Below are 17,163 nucleotides of genomic sequence, written 5' to 3'. Positions count from 1 at the left end.
GCCAAGACCAAAGAGCTGTCAAAGGACACCAAAAACAAAATTGTAGACCTGCACCAGGCTGGGAAGACTGAATCTGCAACAGGTAAGCAGCTTGGTTTGAAGAAATCAACTGTGGGAGCAATTATTAGGAAATGGAAGACATACAAGACCACTGATAATCTCCCTCGATCTGGGGCTCCATGCAAGATCTCACCCCGTGGGGTCAAAATGATCACAAGAACGGTGAGCAAAAATCCCAGAACCACACGGGGGGACCTAGTGAATGACCTGCTGAGAGCTGGGACCAAAGTAACAAAGCCAACCATCAGTAACACACTACGCCGCCAGGGACTCAAATCCTGCAGTGCGAGACGTGTCCCCCTGCTTAAGCCAGTACATGTCCAGGCCCGTCTGAAGTGCATTTGGATGATCCAGAAGAGGATTGGGAGAATGTCATATGGTCAGATGAAACCAAAATATAACTTTTTGGTAAAAACTCAACTCGTCATGTTTGGAGGACAAAGAATGCTGAGTTGCATCCAAAGAACACCATACCTACTGTGAAGCATGGGGTTGGAAACATCATGCTTTGGGGCTGTTTTTTCTACAAAGGGACCAGGACGACTGATCCGTGTAAAGGAAAGAATGAATGGGGCCATGTATCGTGAGATTTTGAGTGAAACCCTCCTTCCATCAGCAAGGGCATTGAAGATGAAACGTGGCTGGGTCTTTCAGCATGACAATGATCCCAAACACACCGCCCGGGCAACGAAGGAGTGGCTTCGTAAGAAGCATTTCAAGGTCCTGGAGTGGCCTAGCCAGTCTCCAGATCTCAACCCCCATAGAAAATATTTGGAGGGAGTTGAAAGTCTGTGTTGCCCAGCGACAGCCCCAAAACATCACTGCTCTAGAGGAGATCTGCATGGAGGAATGGGCCAAAATACCAGCAACAGTGTGTGAAAACCTTGTGAAGACTTACAGAAAACGTTTGACCTGTGTCATTGCCAACAAAGGGTATATAACAAAGTATTGAGAAACTTTTGTTATTGACCAAATACTTATTTTCCACCATCATATGCCAATAAATTCATTAAAAATCCTACAATGTGATTTTCTGGATTTTTTTTTCTATTTTTGTCTGTCATAGTTGACGTGTACCTATGATGAAAATTACAGGCCTCTCTCATCTTTTTAAGTGGGAGAACTTGCACAATTGGTGGCTGACTAAATACTTTTTTTCCCCACTGTATGTCTTGCTCATTCTGTTACTCACTGCTCAGATCAAGGTAAAATTCGTGTTTTTTTGTTTTCAGAGTAATTTAGTCTCAGTGGGTTTGGGTCATTCTACCCACATTGCTGCAACAAGATCTCATAGTTTCCCTTGGATATTCGACGTATTATGGATGAACGTCAATTTTTTTTATGCATTCATTCCGCGTGGTTACTGTGTTAAAACTGAAACAACTCAAAGGGTTAAGTTTAGGTATTAATTCTGAGTGGTTAAGGTTAGGGCTATGGTTTGGGGAAGCCTTAAAACCAAAATAATTAAAACTACTCGCTGTTTCCATCAACTGTCATCGTGTATTCTCACCGCTTACCAGAGCATTGTGAACTTTGATGGTCTAAGCAGCGCACTCCGGCCTGGGTGTGTTATTAAGGAAAACCGAAAGTGTAAAGGTAGGCTATGCATCTTTACAGCATCATATTGCCGTAATAATTCCTATAATTGGTGTGTGTGTTTGGTCCTCTGTAGCTCAGCTGGTAGAGCATGGCGCTTGTAACGCCAAGGTAGTGGGTTCGATCCCCGGGACCACCCATACACAAACAATTTATGCACGCATGACTGTAAGTCGCTTTGGATAAAAGCGTCTGCTAAATGGCATATTATATTATTATATTATACTTGATGGATGATCACGATTTCTTTTAGTGGGCTGTGACCAATTGGTTAGCATACATACTGGTGACGATAATTCTGCCGTGGTGTGTGTCACTCTTACAACTGAAATGCTAATCAAATTATTCTCTGATTAAACGGGCAATCAAAGTAACTGGTACGTGGTGGACCTGCTCAATGCTCATTCATAACGGCTGTGATGTGATTGTAGTGTCTGTTGGATTTGGGCTAATCTTCTTATTTTGTCAGACTCGCTGATTACAATGTGTAGGGCAATCCTAGCGAGTGACGCTCCACTGCAAGCATGTCACGAGTGGGTTTTAAACCGTCATCTTTAAAGCTGCAATATGTAACTTTTAGTTTAGTGCAACCCGACCAAATTCACAAAGAAATGTGAGTTATAGATCTGTCATTCTCATTGAAAGCAAGTCTAAGAAGCGGTAGATCTGTTCTATGTGCTCTAGATATGTGCATTATTTATATGCTTCCCGCTCTTAAGTTTATTTTACTTTAGGTTTTGTACACAAACTGAAATTAGGCGAAATATTAGAATTTTAGCAACCAGGAAATGGCGGAGCGATTTCTGCATAGTGCATCTTTAAGTAAGCACTGATCGTGATAACTCCGCATGCAGTATTAAGCGAGCTATTCCAGTTGTCGCCCTTTCTTGTCTTGTCGCTCAGAGCTTGGAGACAGATCACAGATGAGAGTAAAGCCTGTTGCATGCTTCACAGTCAAAACAGTTTGCGCATACAGTGAGGGAAAAAAGTATTTGATCCCCTGCTGATTTTGTACGTTTGCCCACTGACAAAGAAATTATAAGTCTATCATTTTAATGGTAGGTTTATTTGAACAGTGAGAGACAGAATAACAACAAAAAAATCCAGAAAAACGCATGTCAAAAATGTTATAAATTGATTTGCATTTTAATGAGGGAAATAAGTATTTGACCCCCTCAGATCAGAAAGATTTCTGGCTCCCAGGTGTCTTTTATACAGGTACCGAGCTGAGATTAGGAGCACACTCTTAAAGGGAGTGCTCCTAATCTCAGCTTGTTACCTGTATAAAAGACACCTGTCCACAGAAGCAATCAATCAATCAGATTCCAAACTCTCCACCATGGCCAAGACCAAAGAGCTCTCCAAGGATGTCAGGGTCAAGATTGTAGACCTACACAAGGCTGGAATGGGCTACAAGACCATCGCCAAGCAGCTTGGTGAGAAGGTGACAACAGTTGGTGCGATTATTCGCAAATGGAAGAAACACAAAATAACTGTCAATCTCCCTCGGCCTGGGGCTCCATGCAAGATCTCACCTTGTGGAGTTGCAATGATCATGAGAACGGTGAGGAATCAGCCCAGAACTTCATGGGAGGATCTTGTCAATGATCTCAAGGCAGCTTGGACCATAGTCACCAAGAAAACAATTGGTAACACACTACGCCGTGAAAGACTGAAATCCTGCAGCGCCCGCAAGGTCCCCCTGCTCAAAAAAACACATATACATGGCCGTCTGAAGTTTGCCAATGAACATCTGAATGATTCAGAGGAGAACTGGGTGAAAGTGTTGTGGTCAGATGAGACCAAAATGGAGCTCTTTGGCATCAACTCAACTCGCCGTGTTTGGAGGAGGAGGAATGCTGCCTATGATCCCAAGAACACCATCCCCACCGTCAAACATGGAGGTGGAAACATTATGCTTTGGGGGTGTTTTTCTGCTAAGGGGACAGGACAACTTCACCGCATCAAAGGGACGATGGACGGGGCCATGTACCGTCAAATCTTGGGTGAGAACCTCCTTCCCTCAGCCAGGGCATTGAAAATGGATTGTGGATAGGTATTCAAGCATGACAATGACCCAAAACACACGGCCAAGGCAACAAAGAAGTGGCTCAAGAAGAGGCACATTAAGGTCCTGGAGTGGCCTAGCCAGTCTCCAGACCTTAATCCCATAGAAAAATCTGTGGAGGGAGCTGAAGGTTCGAGTTGCCAAACGTCAGGCTCGAAACCTTAATGACTTGGAGAAGATCTGCAAAGAGGAGTGGGATGAAATCCCTCCTGAGATGTGTGCAAACCTGGTGGCCAACTACAAGAAACGTCTGACCTCTGTGATTGCCAACAAGGGTTTTGCCACCAAGTACTAAGTAATGTTTTGCAGAGGGGTCAAATACTTATTTCCCTCATTAAAATGCAAATCAAATTATAACATTTTTGACATGCGTTTTTCTGGATTTTTTTGTTATTCTGTCTCTCACTGTTCAAATAAACCTACCATTACAATTATAGACTGATCATGTCTTTGTCAGTGGGCAAATGTACAAAATCAGCAGGGGATCAAATACTTTTTTCCCTCACTGTATATTATGATTACATTTTGTGAGATTTTTGGCAGGGTTGTTTCAGCTGTTTTTCAGCAAACAGTAATCTTGCCGCTTTTTTTTTTTTTCGTTTTTCAAGTGAAGGTCTTTTAAGGGAGGGTGAGGCACAGATGTTTGCTTCAGTTCTGCTAACAGCACAGTTTTTTAGTCGCGTACACATTTGCAGACGTAGGTCATAGGTGCAGCAAATTGCTTGTGTTTCTAGCTCCAACAGTGCCTAGCAATTAAATACCTAGCAATTAAAAAACACAATACACACATAATCCATATAAAAATAAACAAAATTAAGAAATATCAGAACGAGGAAAGTCAGACACCGGAATAGAAATATACATATAATGGTAATATAATAATATAGTATGGATATAAAAATATAAGTATATAGTATAATAGAAAAGGTTTGTACAGCCATAGTTACAATGTCTTCGGAAGGTATTCACACCCCATAGACTTTTTCCACATTTAGTTGTGTTACAGCCTGAATTTAAAAATGTATTACATTTTGATTTTGTGTCACTGATCTACACACAATACTCCATAATGTAAAAGTGGAATTATGGATTCACTCTGTGTGCAATAATAGTGTTTAACATGATTTTTTGAATTACTACCTACATCTCTGTACCCCACACATACAATTATCTGTAAGGTCCCTCAGTTGAGTAGTGAATTTCAAACAAAAGATTCAACCACAAAGATGAGGGAGGTTTTCCAATGCCTCGCAAAGAAGGGCAACAATTGGTATATGAGTACAGATTTTAAAAAGCAGACATTGAATATGCCTTTCAGCATGGTGAAGTTATGAATTACACTTTGGATGGTGTATCAATACACCCAGTCACTACAAAGATACAGGCGTCCTTCCTAACTCAGTTGCCAGAGAGGAAGGAAACAATGGTGACTTTAAAACAGTTACAGAGTTTAATGGCTGTGATAAGAAAAAACTGAGGATGGATCAACAACATTGTAGTTACTCCACAATACTAACCCAAATGACAGAGTGAAAAGAAGCAAGCCTGTACAGAATAAAAATATACCAAAACATGCATCCTGTTTGCAATAAGGCACTAAAGTAAAACTGCAAATAATGTGGAAAAGAAAATTACTTTATGTCCTGAATACAAAGTGTTATGTTTGGGGCAAATCCAACACAACACCACTCTTCATATTTTCAAACATGGTGGTTGCTGCATCATGTTATGGGTATGCTTGTCATCGGCAAGGACTAGGGAGATTTTTGGGGATAAAAATAAACAGAATATAGCTAAGTACAGGCAAAATCCTAGAGGAAAACCTGGTTCAGTCTGCTTTCCAACAGACACCGGGAGACAAATTCACCTTTCAGCAGGACAATAACCTAAAACACAAGGCCAAATATACACTGGAGTTGCTTAACAAGACAACATTGAATGTTCCTGATTGGCTTAGTTACAGTTTTGACTTAAATCGACTTGAAAATGGCTGTCTAGCAATGATCAACAACCAACTGGACAGAGCTTGAATAATTTTTTAAATAATAAATGTGCAAATATTGTACAATCCAGGGCCATTTATCAATAGTGTAAAAACTATTCAAAAAATACTACTTACGTAGGGAATTTAGAATGTTCGCACACATAGAAGGTGTGATTTATCAAACATTCCTACTAGCCTAATTCGCACACCGGTAGGAGATAACCATCGATAAATACCAATTGTTCTCAGCCTCAGTGCTCGTGCACATCCTTGGCTATTTGCATTTTGAAAACGCCCCTAATTAATCATATATGGTCAAAATCATCCCCTTAAAGCCTGTGGGGAATATACAACGCCGTACCATGAAATGCAACGGCGCAACCCAAAAAAAGCTACAAAAATATATACTTTTCCGAGACTGAAATTGAGGTGCTAGTGTCAGAGATTGAGTACAACCAAAAGGTTTTATTTGGCTCGCTCGGATGTGGATTGACCAGTAAAAATAAAAAACATACAGATGCCGGATCTTAACTTGATCACTCTTTTGTTGGGGAGAAAGTTATCTTTCCTGTATGCAGGGGCAGCCGAGTCATTGGGATCAGGGGCTTGCTTTTATTAAGTTCTCTCTCGCTCACTTAAACGCTAAGCCTGGGTCCTATTACTCCACGATTCAAATGTACAAAAATTTATCTAAAATTGTAGCCTCAATCACATCAACAGCCTAGTGTGTCCTAAAGTTACGAATTAATTCAAAATTAAAGTTAAATGGTGGCCTGGGTGGTTGAGCATGCACATACAGTGGGGGAAAAAAAGTATTTAGTCAGCCACCAATTGTGCAAGTTCTCCCACTTAAAAATATGAGAGAGGCCTGTAATTTTCATCATAGGTACACGTCTAGTTATAGGCCTATCGTGTCCCTTCAGGCTTGATGTAGTTACACGTTTCAAATATGGACAGTCTAGGATTATTTCACCCCCGATCTTGACAACAAAATGACCAGATACTTTTGGATAACATCAATAATAACAGTCAGTAGGCTACACCAACATTTAGTGTCCATGCGTTGGGTAAATTGACACAGATTTACCGTGGTAATGAGGGAAATACTTGATTTCTATTGTCAGATAGATAAATCGCCCGTTTTTAATATAATTACATTTAATTCCTTTAATTAAGATAGATAAATAGTCTGTTCAAAAAGTACTACATTGTTGCGATGACAATACCATACAGTATCTTGAAAGACTTTGGTTTCAAGCAGGACACCAAAAAAAGAGTGGTAATGAGGTGACCAATAATGGTTGCAATTGAGATCAGCTGTGCTGGTGAACTTAGCATGAATGGATGGTTTAACGAGACATCAGCTGGTGATAAGAAGGATGCTACCTTTTGAGGCAGTGTCGTGTATTGAGATTATGACGTTGTTAAATGTTTTTAAGTGGAACTGAAAGAATGTTGATTTTAGTATCAAGAGGGAATGTTTTAGTGTAACGTCACATACAACAGACAGGAAGTGTGTTGTAGACAGGGGAGACTGGTGATTGGCCAGAAGAGGGAGCCCATCTTTTTGCATTGTTTATAAGTAGGGGCTAAACGAAAGAGAGACAGAACGGCCATTGCAATCTGGGACGCCGTTCTCCAGACACCGCGGGTCTGTAACTTATGCTGTAACCTTGTGATATTAATAAAAGCCTCTAATCATTGTGCAGCATAAGCGGACTCTTTGCTGACAGCAATAATTGCCACCATTCACCCGATACGACAGCAGGCTGAATTTCTAAGCAGGATGTCAAAATTGTCATGTCCCAATCCCATGTGTCCTTCGCCGGCGCAGCAAAAATTGTTTCCACTAGATAATACAGCCACAAAGTCAGAATTGGCTATTTCGTAAAAATGTATGAAAACAAAAATGTGCTTTTTGGTCTTAATTTAAGGTTAGGGTTAGGAATAAGGTTAGCACTGTGGTTAAGGTTAGGTTTGAAATCAGATTTTAAGAAGATAGCTACATTGTAGAAATAGGCAGGGTTTATGACTTTGTGGCTAGTGACGACCAGCAAAAAAAAGACAAAATATACCCTGAATGAATGGCGGAGAAGAGTCCTCGCTTGGGATAACATTTTCCAGAAGAATAAGGAATCCATTCGTGAAATATTAGTATAACATTTATTTATTCACCAAATTATGTTAAAATTCTAAAAAATAAATAACGGAAAAGTGGTTTGTGCATATGTATTCACCCCCTTTGCTATGAAGCCCCTAAATAAGATCTGGTGCAACCAATTACCTTCAGAAGTCACATAATTAGTTAAATAAATTCCACCTGCGTGCAATCTAAGTGTCACATGATCTGTCACATGATCTCAGTATATATACACCTGTTCTGAAAGGCCCCATAGTCTGCAATACCACTAAGCAAGGGTCACCACCAAGCAAGCGGCACCAAGAAGACCAATGAGATCTCCAAACAGGTCAGGGACAAAGTTGTGGAGAAGTACAGATCAGGGTTGGGTTATAAAAAAATAACTGAAACGTTTAACATCCATCGGAGCAACATTAAATCCATTATTAAAAATGGAAAGAATATGGCACCACAACAAACCTGCCAAGAGAGGACTGCCCACCAAAACTCATGGACCAGGCAAGGAGGGCATTAATAAGAGAGGCAACAAAGAGACCAAACATAACCCTGAAGGAGCTGCAAAGCTCCACAGCGGAGATTGGAGTATCTGTCCATAGGACCACTTTAAGCCGTACACTCCACAGAGCTGGGCTTTATGGAAGAGTGGCCAGAAAAAAAGCCATTACTTTAAAGAAAAAAATAAGCAAACACGTTTGGTGTTTGTCAAAAAGCATGTGTGAGACTCCCCAAACATATGGAAGAAGGTACTCCGGTCAGATGAGACTAAAATTGAGCTTTTTGGCCATCAAGGAAAACGCTATGTCTGGCGCAAACCCAACACCTCTCATCACCCCGAGAACACCATCCCCACAGTGAAGCATGGTGGTGGCAGCATGGTGGTGGCAGCATCATGCTGTGGGGATGTTTTTCATCGGCAAGGACTGGGGAACTGGTCAGAATTGAAGGAATGATGGATTGCGCTAAATACAGGGAAATTCTTGAGAGAAACCTGTTTCAGTCTTCCAGAGATTTGAGACTGGGACGGAGGTTCACCTTCCAGCAGGACAATGACCCTAAGCATACTGCTAAAGCAACACTCAAGTGGTTTAAGGGGAAACATTTAAATGTCTTGGAATGGCCTAGTCAAAGCCCAGACCTCAATCCAATTGAGAATCTGTGGTATGACTTTAAGATTGCTGTACACCAGCGGAACCCATCCAACTTGAAGGAGCTGGAGCAGTTTTGCCTTGAAGAATGGGCAAAAATCCCAGTGGCTAGATGTGCCAAGCTTATAGAGACATACCCCAAGAGACTTGCAGCTGTAATTGCTGTAAAAGGTTGCCCTACAAAGTATTGACTTTGGGGTTGAATAGTTATGCACGCTCAAGTTCTGTTTTTTTGTCTTATTTCTTGTTTGTTTCACAATTTTTTTTTATTTTGCATCTTCAAAGTGGTAGGTATGTTGTGTAAATCAAATGATACAACCCCCCCCAAAGTCCAGGTTGTAAGGCAACATAATAGGAAAAATGCCAAGGGGGTGAATACTTTCGCATATACCACTGTAGCTAGCTAGCTAACATGTCGGATGCATTGTATTTATTGGCTGATTAAAGATTAACTAAATTAATCATAGATTCGGCAATGTGTAAAATCGTGAAGAACCGAACAGTTGAAATAATGAATTGGTGAACTTGCTAGCCAGCTAAAAGACATGTAGCAACAACAAAAAATCCCATTTGTTTTCAGGGACAAAAGTGGGCACCTGATTGAGCTTCAGGAGAAAACAGCCCGACTCATTTGGAGGTAAGACATTTTAACAACATCTGATGAAAAATGTAGGAAATGCAGCCAGCTCTGTTCTGTTCAATCTAGGCTTTCTGTTGATGAGTCTGTTTTTGCATGCAGTGTCTGCTAACATTATCTACAGTTGAAGTCGGAAGTTCACATACACCTTAGCCAAATACATTTAAACTCAGTTTTTTCACAATTCCTGACATTTAATCCTAGTAGGAATTCCCTGTCTTAGGTCAGTTAGGATCACCACTTTATTTTAAGAATGTGAAATGTCAGAATAATAGTAGAGAGAATGATTTGTTTCAGCTTTTATTTCTTTCATCACATTCCCAGTGGGATCAGAAGTTTACTTACACTCAATTAGTATTTGGTAGCATTGCCTTTAAATTGTTTAACTTGGGTCAAACGTTTCGGGTAGCCTTCCACAAGCTTCCCACAATAAGTTGGGTGAATTTTGGCCCATTCCTCCTGACAGAGCTGGTGTAACTGAGTCAGGTTTGTAGGCCTCCTTGCTCGCACACTCTTTTTCAGTGCTGCCCACAAATTTTCTATAGGATTGAGGTCAGGGCTTTGTGATGGCCACTCCAATACCTTGACTTTGTTGTCCTTAAGCCATTTTGCCACAACTGCTTGGGGTCATTGTCCATTTGGAAGACCCATTTGCGACCAAGCTTTAACTTCCTGACTGATGTCTTGAGATGGTGCTTCAATATATCCACATAATTTTCCTTTCTCATGATTCCTTACTGAGCAGCCTTTCAGGTTATGTCGATATAGGACTTGTTTTATTGTGGATATAGATACTTTTGTACCTGTTTCCTCCAGCATCTTCACAAGGTCCTTTGCTGTTGTTCTGGGATTGATTTTGTCACGGTTAACTAAGCCAGAACCCAGAAGCAGACCAGGACACGGTACGTGAGACAAAGGTGAGTGTTTATTAATAGAGTCCGAGTGCAGCTGAATAATCCAGGGAACAGAGCGGGTGGCGTGGATGGGTTGTTGAGGGTGCAGTGGTTGGTCCGGTACTGGCTCGGCAGCCGCCGACCATCAGGCAGAGGTTGGGTGAAGGTTCCGGGTGAGAGACTGCAGACAGAACAAAACGGAGGTCAGTACACAGCAAGTCAAAAAGGTGCAAAACAACAAAACTAACACTACTGGCTCAGAGACTGATACGCTGACAACATACTGTTCATGGCTACCGATCCGGCAGGAACTGGATGTTGGGCCAGAGCCTAAGAAGGGTGATGATCAGGACCAGGTGTGCAGATTGCTGATGGGATGCAGGTGCGGAAAACCAGAGCGCTCCCCGGAGCGTTCCCGAACCCTCGGGAAACTGGAGAATACGAGCAGGAACACTAGTCACCAGACAGGACCCGACTCAGACAGCCGGGATCGTCACAGTACCCCCCTCCGCGAACGCCACCGGGCGGACCTCCCGGAGCGCCAGGATGGAGGCGGTAGAAGTCACTGATGAGGTCTGCGTCTAGGACCTGTCGCCGCGGAATCCAACTCCTCTCTTCAGGGCCATACCCCTCCCAGTCCACGAGATACTGGAAACCCCGGCCCCGCTGTCTGGAATCCATGATGCGACGCACCGTGTAGGCAGGACCACCTCCGATCATCCGAGGAGGAGGAGGAGGAGGCGGAGGAGGCAACAGAGGACTGAGGAAGACAGGCTTGAGGCAGGAGACATGAAAGGTGGGATGGACTCTGAGCGTCCTCGGTAGTTTGAGTCGAACTGCCACTGGATTGATCACCTTCTCCACCACAACGGACCAATGAACTTCGGTAACAACTTCCTAGACTCAGTCCGTAACGGAAGATCCCGTGTGGCCAACCAAACCCTATCTCCGATGGTATAGGTGGGAGCGGGAATCCGGCGACGATTCGCCTGGAGCTGATACCGGTCCGAAACTCTAAGGAGTGCCTTTCTGGCCCGATGCCAGGTCCGGTGGCAACGCCGAATATGGGCCTGAACAGAAGGCACTGAGAGCTCCTTCTCCTGAGAAGGAAACAGGGGAGGTTGGTAGCCATACAGGCACTGGAAGGGAGACATCCCAGTGGCAGATGTAGGAAGAGTATTGTGGGCATACTCAACCCAAGGCAACTGAGAGACCCAGGAGGTGGGGTTGGAAGAGACCAGACAGCGTAGCGTTGATTCCATCTTCTGGTTGGCTCTCTCCGCCTGACCATTGGATTGGGGTGAAAACCAGATGTGAGACTGACCGTAGCTCCAATGGCCAAACAGAAGGACTTCCAGACAGCAGAGGTAAACTGAGGGCCACGGTCGGAAACTGATATCACTGGGCAAACCCGTGGACCCTGAAAACCTCCCTAACCAGGATCTCGGACGTCTCCGAGGCAGAGGGAAGCTTGGCAATTGGCACAAAGTGGGCGAACTTGCTGAATCTGTCCACGATAGTCAGAACGACCGTGTTCCCCTCAGAAGCGGGCAACCCCGTGGCGAAGTCCAGGGCCAGATGCGACCATGGTCGCGGGGAATAGGAAGGGGGTGAAGTAGTCCAGAGCTGGGCCGATTGGTACTCTTATTCTGCGCACACACTGGACAGGCAGCAACAAAACCCAGTATCCTCGGCCATGGCAGGCCACCAAAAACGTCTGCGAAGAAACGCCATAGTCCGAGCCACGCCAGGGTGACAAGCCATCTTGCTGGCGTGGGACCATTTGAGGACAGCAGGACGAACCGACTCAGGCACAAACAACCGACCGGGTGGACCGTTACGGGACCGGGCTGAGTCCGAAGGGCCGCCAGCACCTCCTCCTCAATCTTCCACATAACTGCTCCCACGACGCAGTTCCGGGGGAGGATTGTCTCGGTCTTGGACCCACTCTCCTCCGTCTTGGAGAACATCCGGGACAAGGCGTCCGCCTTGCCGTTCTTAGATCCAGGTCGGAACGTCAGGGCAAACTTGAATCGTCCGAAAAACAACGCCCACCTGGCCTGGACGGGAGTTGAGGCGTTTAGCCGATTGCACGTAAGCAAGATTCTTGTGGTCCGTCCAGACAATAAACGGTTGCTCCGCCCCTCCAACCAGTGGCGCCACTCCTCCAAGGCAAGTTTCACCGCGAGAAGCTCCCGGTTACCCACATCGTAATTCCTCTCCGCAGGCGAAAGGCGACAGAGTAGTAGGGCGCAGGGATGGAGTTTACTGTCCGTGGAGCATCGCTGCGACAGGATGGCGCCAACTCCCACATCAGACGCGTCCACTTCAACGACGAACTGACGGGCCGTGTCCGGTTGAGAGAGAATCGGTGCGTTGGTGAATCGCCTCTTCAAATCCAGAAACGCTCGATCCGCCTCCGGATTCCACTTGAAGGTCCTGATGCTGGAAGTCAAGGCAGTTAACGGAGCGGCCACACGGCTGTAATCCCGGATGAATCGGCGGTAGAAATTCGCAAACCCCAAAAATCTCTGGAGCTGCAATCTCGTACCGGGCTGGGCCCATTCCAGAACCGCTCTAACCTTCTCCTGGTCCATCCTAATCTCTCCCCTGGAGATGATGTACCCGAGAAAGGATGTCGTGTGGGCGTGAAACTCGCACTTCTCGGCCTTCACAAACAGGCGATTCTCCAACAATCGCTGCAGAACCTGCCGGACATGCTGGACGTGGTCGGAAGGTTCCTTCGAGAAGATCAGAATGTCATCCAGGTAAACAAACACAAAGAGACCGATCATATCTCTCAGGACGTCGTTCACCATACTCTGGAATACCGCTGGAGCATTGGTCAGTCCAAACGGCATCACCTGATACCGAAGTGACCCATCGGTGTATTGAAACCCGTCAACCACTCGTCCCCCTCTCTGATCCGGACCAGGTGATACGCATTGCGTAGGTCTCAGCTTAGTGAACACCGTAGCACCCTGTAAGGAGTCGAAGGCAGAACTCATCAAGGGCAGGGGATACTTGTTCTTGACCGTGATGTCATTCAACCCCCGATAATCAATACACGGTCGAAGAGAGCCATCCTTCTTACCCACAAAGAAGAATCCTGCCCCCAGGGGTGATGACGAGGGACGAACGAGACCAGCAGCTAGGGACTCCTTGATGTAGGTCTCCAACGCCTCACGTTCAGGTCGGGAGATACTGTATAACCTTCCCTTGGGGTAGACAGCTCCAGGGACCAGGTTGATGGCACAATCATATGGTCGGTGGGGAGGGAGTGACAGAGCCTTCTGCTTACTGAAAACTTCCCCAAATCGTGATATGTCTCGGGAACCAGGGACAAATCTGGGGGTTTAGCCTCAATCACCTGACTGGGAACCGAATGGGGGCAGGCAGTCTTGAGACAGTTAGCATGACAATCAAGGCTCCAACTCGTTACCTTGCCCGTCACCCAATCGAACGTGGGATTGTGTTCCTTCAGCCAGGGGTATCCAAGGACCAGAGGAACATGGGAAGACGGCAGAATGAAGAATGAAATCATTTCAGAATGATTCCCCGACAACCGCATCTTAACCGGTTCAGTCCTCATCGTGATACGTGCCAGACTACTGCCGTTCAGAGTGGTAGCTTCAATGGCTTCCGGCAATTGCTCCTTGGAAAGCCCCAGCTGTTCCACCAACTCGGCATCTAGAAAGCTTCCATCGGCACCTGAATCGATAAAGCGTTAATCGCTAAGCTCTGATTCCTGTTCATAAGGGTAGCCGGAAACGGGGTCTGACAGAGGTATTGAGAGGTCGAAACTGGCTCGCTAAAAGTCCTCCCAACTTTAGCGAGCCGCGCAGTTTGACGACCCGACTGGATCCTGAGAAGCTGATCGGTTGGACGGAACCCATTGCTTCTCCCTCCTTCGCTCTCGGACTCGATTATCCACCCGAATAGACAAAGCTACCAAGCTGTCCAGGTCACTAGGCTCCGGATAGGAGATCAACTCATCCTTGAGCTGCTCCGACAGACCCTGGTAAAAGGCCGCTTGCAGAGACTCCTCGTTCCACCCACTCTCCACAGCCAACGTCTTGAACTCGATCACGAAGTCGGCCACGCTGCGAGTTCCTTGGCGGCGAAAACAGGCGCCTAGCTGCGTCCCTCCCTCGGACGGAATGGTCGAAGAGCTTCCTCATCTCGGCCGTGAACCCCTGGTATGAAGCCATGCAGGGATCCTGTCGTTCCCAAACGGCTGAAGCCCACTCCAGCGCTCGACCACGCAGCAACTCAATCACAAAGGCTATCCTAGCCTTGTCTGTGGCATAAGAGTAGGGCTGTAGATCGAACACTAGTCCACACTGCATAAGGAAGGAACGGCATCTTCCCAGCTCTCCCTCATACTTATCCGGCCGGAACCTTGGGCTCACGGATGGACACAGCTTCAGAAGCGGCAGGCGAGATGGGTGAAACCGGTAGTGGATCCTCCACCGGACACTTGCGTTGGTTCTGGACCTCCGTCAGACCGGTAGAAAGGTTCCCGAACTGACAACGCGATCTCCTGTAGTACCGTGCTATGATGGCCCAACATCTTCTCCTGCTGGGTAATAGCATGGCGAACAGAGTCCAGGTCCGCTGGGTTCATTACTGGCCGGATCGTTCTGTCACGGTTAACTAAGCCAGAACCCAGAAGCAGACCAGGACACGGTACGTGAGACAAAGGTGAGTGTTTATTAATAGAGTCCGAGTGCAGCTGAATAATCCAGGGAACAGAGCGGGTGGCGTGGATGGGTTGTTGAGGGTGCAGTGGTTGGTCCGGTACTGGCTCGGCAGCCGCCGACCATCAGGCAGAGGTTGGGTGAAGGTTCGGGGTGAGAGACTGCAGACAGAACAAAACGGAGGTCAGTACACAGCAAGTCAAAAGGTGCAAAACAACAAAACTAACACTACTGGCTCAGAGACTGATACGCTGACAACATACTGTTCATGGCTAACGATCCGGCAGGAACTGGATGTTGGGCCAGAGCCTAAGAAGGGTGATGATCAGGACCAGGTGTGCAGATTGCTGATGGGATGCAGGTGCGGAAAACCAGAGCGCTCCCCGGAGCGTTCCCGAACCCTCGGGAAACTGGAGAATACGAGCAGGAACACTAGTCACCAGACAGGACCAGACTCAGACAGCCGGGATCGTCACAGATTTGCACTTTTCGCACCAAAATACGTTCATCTCTAGGAGACAGAACGCGTCTCCTTCCTGAGCGGTATGACGGCTGCGTGGTCCCATGGTGTTTATACTTGCGTACTATTATTTGTACAGATGAACGCGGTACCTTCAAGCATTTAGAAATTCCTCCCAAGGATGAACCAGACTTGTGGAGGTCTACAATTTATTTTCTGAGGTCTTGGCTGATTTCTTTTGATTTTCCCATGATGTCAAGCAAAGAGGCACTGAGTTTGAAGGTAGGCCTTGAAATACATCCACAGGTACACCTCCAATTGACTCAAATGATGAAGCTTCTAAAGCTATGACATCATTTTCTGAAATTTTCCAAGCTGTTTAAAAGTCACAGTCAACTTAGTGTATGTAAACTTCTGACCCACTGGAATTGTGATACAGTGAATTATAAGTGAAATAATCTGTCTGTAAACAATTGTTGGAAAAATTACTTGTGTCATGCACAAAGTAGATGTCCTAACCGACTTGCCAAAACTATAGTTTGTTAACAAGAAATTTGTGGAGTGGTTGAAAAACGAGTTTTAATGACTCCAACCTAAGACTTCAACTGTAACTTTGCCACTTTCCCTTCCCCTATTGGGTTGCACCATTGGGGTTGGTGTTACTAGTTAAAAATAGGCTAAGTTATTCAAACTGTTAACAAAACAATTGCACATTAATAAAGGTAGTTGTGGCTTCAGCAACTTGAACCAGCACTGTAATTTGAGCAGTGAGGTTAATTTCCCTTGGTCTCTGCTTGTTCCAGGTTGAAGGACATCCCGCCCTGACACCCTGCAGATGAAAATAACTTGTTGTGAACCTCCCAGCCACCAGGATAATCACCATATTCCAGGATATTATTCAAAAGTGTGCAACTTCACAATGTTAGATAAAAATAGATTCACTGATGTTATTGTTTATCAAATCAAACCAAGCTTTATTTATCCAGCACATTTCAGACATGAAATGCAACGCAATGTGCTTTACAGGAAAAAACAAATAAAAAACAATGAAAATAAAAGCTGAAATATTTACTGCACAAGAAACAAAAGATAAAAACTAAAGAATAACAAAAACTAAACAACTAAAAAGCACCCTGAGGAAAAGCAAAGCTAGAAATATGTATTTTAAGATCTCTTTTAAATATGTCCACAGTTTCGGCCCCCCTCAGGTTCTCTGGCAGGCTATTCCAGAGGCTGGGGCCATAGTAACTAAAGGCTGCCTCTCCATGCTTCCTGGTCCTGGGCTTTGGATAGTTAAAAGGTCAGAGGACCTGATGGACCTATTGGGTACATAATTTAAAAGCATGTCTGACATGTATTGGGAGGCACAATCGTGGACTGATCTAAAAACAATAGAAGAATCTTAAAATGAATTCTAAAACTCACAGGCAGCAATTGCAGAGACCTTAAAACCTGTGTAATGTCTGCTCTCCATCTGGTC

The 17,163-nt window shown here is 45.0% G+C and overlaps 2 long non-coding RNA genes across 3 annotated transcripts in view; one reads left to right on the top strand and one right to left on the bottom strand.

The window, feature by feature from the left end:
* The window catches only part of LOC121579099, a 94,051-nt gene that overhangs the window by 25,674 nt on the left and 51,214 nt on the right, over positions 1-17,163 (bottom strand). The window lies entirely within an intron of this gene.
* On the top strand, positions 1,396-16,720 carry LOC121579100. Its single transcript, XR_006002867.1, has 3 exons — positions 1,396-1,656; positions 9,574-9,630; positions 16,487-16,720. It is a non-coding gene; the product is annotated as an uncharacterized LOC121579100 (long non-coding RNA).

The sequence above is a fragment of the Coregonus clupeaformis genome, chromosome 13 (genome assembly GCF_020615455.1).
Source record: "Coregonus clupeaformis isolate EN_2021a chromosome 13, ASM2061545v1, whole genome shotgun sequence".
NCBI lineage: Eukaryota > Metazoa > Chordata > Actinopteri > Salmoniformes > Salmonidae > Coregonus > Coregonus clupeaformis.
The sequence above is the reverse complement of the archived record's forward strand: the minus strand, read 5'-3'. Positions and strand labels throughout refer to the sequence as shown.